The 5446-nt window shown below is 40.4% G+C and overlaps 1 pseudogene; it reads right to left on the reverse strand.

The window, feature by feature from the left end:
- Positions 1–431: 431 nt before the first annotated feature.
- The window catches only part of LOC141007356 (uncharacterized), a 25950-nt pseudogene continuing 20935 nt past the window's right edge, over positions 432–5446 (reverse strand).

Genomic DNA, 5446 nt, shown 5'->3' on the forward strand with positions numbered 1-5446 from the left:
AGATTCTGTTGGATGTTTGTCCCAGCGGGTATAGCTCTGATGACTGAGTGGACCCCAGACTTCACTACTGTACAGCGCAATGGGCTGGATGACACTATCAAATATTTTGAGCCAGATTTTGACTGGAATTTGGAAATTATAAAATTTTCTCTTAATTGCATATAGGGCTCTTCGAGCTTTTTCTTTTAGTGCATTCACTGCCATGTTGAAACTCCCTGATGCTGTAATGGTTAAACCAAGGTAGGTATAACTCATGCTATGTTCAATGATGTGATTATTTATCAATCAATCAATCAATTTATTATTTAAAGTGTAAAATCACCATGGTACATGGTCTCAATACACTTTACAATAAAATCAAGTACAATAATAACAGACAATAAAACAATAGTAAAACACCAGAGGAAAATGATAAACAGTTAAGAATTAGTTTAAACCAAATATTGGGTAAAGAGGTATGTTTTAAGACGGGACTTAAAAATTGCAGTGGATGTAGCTTCTTTGATATCTAGTGGGAGGCCATTCCATAAAAAAGGAGCACGGTATGAGAAGGCCCTACCACCAGCTGACTTTTTATTGATTGATGGGATGACAAGGAGGTTCAAACTAAGAGAACGAAGAGGACGTGGCAGAATGTAGGGAGTAAGTAGTTCAGTTAAATAAGATGGTGCAAGTCCATTTAAGGCCTTATAAGTTAGAAGAAGAACTTTAAAATCGGCTCTAGCCTGAATGGGCAGCCAATGTAATGATGCCAGGACAGGAGTTATGTGACAGAAAACTTGTTTTTGTTAAAAGTCTGGCGGCTGAATTTTGCACAAGCTGAAGACTCCTAGTAGTACAGATGGGGAGGCCAGAAAAAAGGACATTACAGTAATCTAAACGGGAAGACACAAGGGCATGGAGAACCACCTCGGCGCTACACCGGGATAGAGCAGGGCGGATTTTGGCAATATTACGCAGGTGAAAGAAAGCCGTCTTGGTGATTTCCTTGATGTGAGTCTGGAAAGTCAGGGTTGGATCAAAAATAACACCTAGGTTTCTAATGTGTGTGCTTTCAGAGATCGAACAGCCATCAATATTAAGACAAAGACTCTCGGAAAAGTACTTATAGTTATTAGGCTTAATCACCAGCAAATCAGTCTTAGCAGTATTAAGCATGAGAAAGTTATGACTCATCCAGATCTTGATTCGGCTTACACGTTTCCAGATTTTGTATTTGAGAGGGGTCATTAGGCTGTAGTGGAATGTATAGCTGTGTGTCATCAGCATAGAAATGGAACTTTATACCATATTCTGCAATTATCCTACCCAGAGGGAGCATGTAAATTCAGAACAACAGAGGGCCCAGGACAGACCCCTGGGGCACACCAGCGGTAACCGTAGAGCATTCTGACAAAGAGTCATTAAAACTAACGCATAGGGTTCTACTAGATAAGTAGGACTGGAACCATGAGAGCGCCAGCCAGTGAACACCAACGTAATGCTCCAGTCGGTGTAGAAGCACACAATGATCTACGGTATCGAAGGCTGAACTTAAGTCAAGAATTAAAAGTAAGGAGGCTGATCCAGAGTCAGCAGTGACAAGTAGGTCATTAACTACTCTAGGTAGGGCAGTCTCAGTAGAGTGACAGGAGTGGAAACCAGACTGAAAATTGTCAAAGAGATTATTGGCAGAAAGGTGGGCAGTCAGTTGATCAGCAACAATTCTCTCAAGTATTTTGGATAAAAAAGGGAGAGTGGAGACAGGTTGATAATTGGCAAGAACCAGTGGATCGCTATTGGGTTTCTTGAGGATTGGTTTAATGATAGCAGATTTATAGGTTAAGGCGACACACCCCTCAGAGAAGGAAGTGTTCAAGATGGCACGTATAGGGGCATTCAGAATAGGAAAAAGTTCCTTAAAGAGGTCAGAAGGGATGGGATCTAGTGAACACGTTGTTGGTTTTGAGGCGGCAACCATTGAGGCCAAGGCCTCAGCAGAAATGGGTTTAAACTGAGAGAGTGAACTCATGGACCAGGACACAGAGCACTGGCCGGTCATGGTACTAGAGAGCTGCTGGCTAATGATATTGTTCCTTATTTGGGAGATTTCACCAGTGAAAAACTCTAGAAAATCATTAGCTGTGAAAGAAGGGCTCAGAACAGGTGAAGAGTGTGTAAGCCTGGCCACAGTATTAAACAGGACCCGATGATTGTTCTTATTGGTTTTAATCAAGTTGGAGAAATAAGAAGATCTGGCAGCAGAAAGTGCATGTTTATAACGTTTAAAACTAAGAGTCCAGGCAAGGCGTGAGGACTCTGATTTACAGGTGCGCCGAGCGAGTGAGGTCGGAGAACCAACGCACAGATTTAGTTTGAGTGCCTCTACTAGTTCTAAGAGGGGCAAAGGACTCGAGCGATTCTAACAGTGCACTGTTTAGGCTATCTGAAAGGTTGATGACAGACATAGCCGTGTTGGAGAAAGTCTGACTTTTGACTCAAGTTTATCCGTCAAATGATCAGCTAAAAGGGACTTTAGCTGATCATGAACATGAACATGGTTGTTAATGAAACGAAAAGAGTGAGGGTTAGGTTCAGAGCGAATAGTCTGTGCATGCGTGAGAAGGTTAAAAAAGACACAAGAGTGATCCGAGACCGGGACCTGAAGAATAGAAGGGAGGCCAGCAGTAATAGATCCAAAGTATTACCAAGATTATGAGTATGGCCAGTGACATGTTGGATGAAGTTGAGACTAGAAAGAAGATCCAGAAATTCGGTTGCTTTGGAATCCAAAGCATCATTAAGGTCACCGAGCAGAACTATTTTGTCATATTTAATCAAAGCGGTAGATAAAAATTCAGAGAACTCAGTTAAAAAAATATATATATATATTTATGGTAAATTGGTGTTTGTTCTCCTGACATCTGGGGTGTTTTTGAAAGATCATGCCATTAGTTTTCTTCATATGTACTGCCAGAGCCCAGTTCTGACAGTACTTTCCTATTATGTCCAGCTGTTGCTGTAGTCCTTGTTCAGTAGGAGACAGTAGAACAAGGTCATCAGCATAAAACAGAGACTTCACCTCTCTATCTAGGAGGGAGAGGCCAGGAGCAGCACACTGATCCAACTCAACAGCAAGTTCATTTATATACACGTTAAATAAAGTCGGACTTAAATTGCAACCCTGGTGTACACCTCTTCTCTGGGTGAAGAATTCAGTTTGTTTGTCTCCAATTTTAACAGCACACATATTTTCCAAATACATTGATTTAACCAGATCATACATTTTGCCCCCTATACCACAGTGTAGAAGCCTGTAATAGAGCCCTTCATGCCAAATAGAGTCGAAAGCTTTCTTGAAATCAATGAAACAAGTGAATATTTTACCATTTTTTGTTTGGTGTACATGTTTGTTAATTAAAGTGTGAAGGGTATATATACACTGACTGAAGCATCAATAACCCACCTGCTTAAACCAGGTAACATAACCACTGAATGTGGTTCATACGACCAATCTCTCTCCTCAAAAATAGCCATGTTACCATAAAATGTCAAGTGAATTTTAAGCAAACTTTTGAAAGTTCACAAAAAAAAATATTTAAAAAAAGGCTAATCTGGTGCGTTTCCATAAACTGTTTTGAACGAATGAACTAGGCTATGTAAAGTGTAATTTCGTCAGGGTGTAGACTATGTGGCTACGTCATGCGTGGATGTGGAAGTAAACAGAGGCTAGAGGTAAACAAACCAGGAGACAAAATGGAGATCTTCAGGAATTACTTTTGATAGGGCAAGTTGTAATTGTTCTTGCTTGTCAGCTAGCATTGTCCACGTTGCATGCTGTCTGGAGTCAGTTTGACTACTGCTTACGGACATGTTTTTCGCAGACAGCTGAAACGGCTCATCAGTCATGTGTTGCTACATCAGAGTTTATTCGGCAAATCTGTTCCCATCAAACATTTTGTGCATTAACTCTGATTTGCAAAAGACAAAAACCACCGTAAACTAGTGTACAAACTTTTTTGCGAATTAATGGAAGTGTCGAATTTTGCCGTTTCCATTTAATTTCAAATGCGATATTCTTCAAAATGCTGTATGGAAAATGTTGTATGCTTTATAGTGATGTGAAGATTTTAGCCAAAGCTCTTGCCTTGCACCTAGAAACCACATTGCACAATGTGATCTCTGATCTCTTCATTTTGGGATGTCACTCATTTACAAATATTCATTAGGGGACTTCCGGTTATGGCGGCCTGCTGAGTAGTTGTGGTTGTCCCTGCCTATTACTAATCCTGCAATAAATAATATTTAAATAATCCAGATCAATGTAAAAAGTGTCACAACTTGAAAGTAAAGGTGTACTACAAGTGAATATGCTGAAAAAAGGAGTCAAGGAAAAACACAAGAGGAGGGTCCGGGAGAAGAGCGGGAGAAGAGATCTGAAGAGTGAAGAGGAAAGGCAGCCCTGTGGGAGAACAAAGGAAGGAGATGGAGATTTGACTACCTGGTCAGTGGGGGGTCCGTCACCCTGACCAATAGTAGCTCAAAGCTGGGTCTCTTGGCAGTCTTTTCACCTCGGTGTGAAGACTGGGGAATTCTGGGGAACTGAGTTCAGTTCACAGTACATTTTGGTATCCACAATGAACGACTTCATCTATGGATCCCAACAATGGTATGAGGTAAAGAAATATATGAATATATCTAACACCTTGTCACAATTTAGTCCAATTTGGAGCAATTTTTGTTTAAACCAGGCAAACTGGATGTTGGATTCCAGCTGTGGACAAGGAAAGGGCTGAGTCTGACCTATCCGACCTATATACAGAAGAGGTTCTAACGACTTTTGAGGAAATATCTGAAATATCTAAAATCCCGATACTTGCAAATAAGGAGTTTTATTTTATCTATGCAAAAACGGTCATTGGTAGTTCCTGCACTTTCACCCTTGGAAGAATTAAATACAAAGAATTGCAACAGTACTGGTTTGATTTCATTAATATACAACTGGCTTACATCTGGTTCTAATGAAACCTCAGTATCCAAACTTGAGGCATGGAGGGCAGACTTGAAAGTGGACATTTCAAATAGTGATTCAACCACAGACTGTGAGGAGGCTCAGACACAAAGAGCTAACACTAGTTTAAAGCTACTAAGTTCCATCGGTGTATGTGTGCATATAAATGGTTATCACTCCTAATGACCAGGTGGCACCTTGCATCGTAGCCTCTGTCACCAGTGTATGAATGTGTGTGTGAATGGGTGAATGATGGTGCTTTGAGTGGTCGCTAAGACTAATAAGGGGCTATATAAGTACAGTCCATTCATCATTTACCATTACTTCAATATAACTGGTTGATACAGTCTTATGTAACCCCTGTCAAATTGAATAAATATAACAGAAATATACCTGACACTTGTTTTAAATGCAATGAGGCTCAAGGAACATTTACACATTGCATTTGGGACAAAA

The sequence above is a fragment of the Pagrus major genome, chromosome 13, assembly GCF_040436345.1.
Source record: "Pagrus major chromosome 13, Pma_NU_1.0".
Lineage (NCBI taxonomy): Eukaryota > Metazoa > Chordata > Actinopteri > Spariformes > Sparidae > Pagrus > Pagrus major.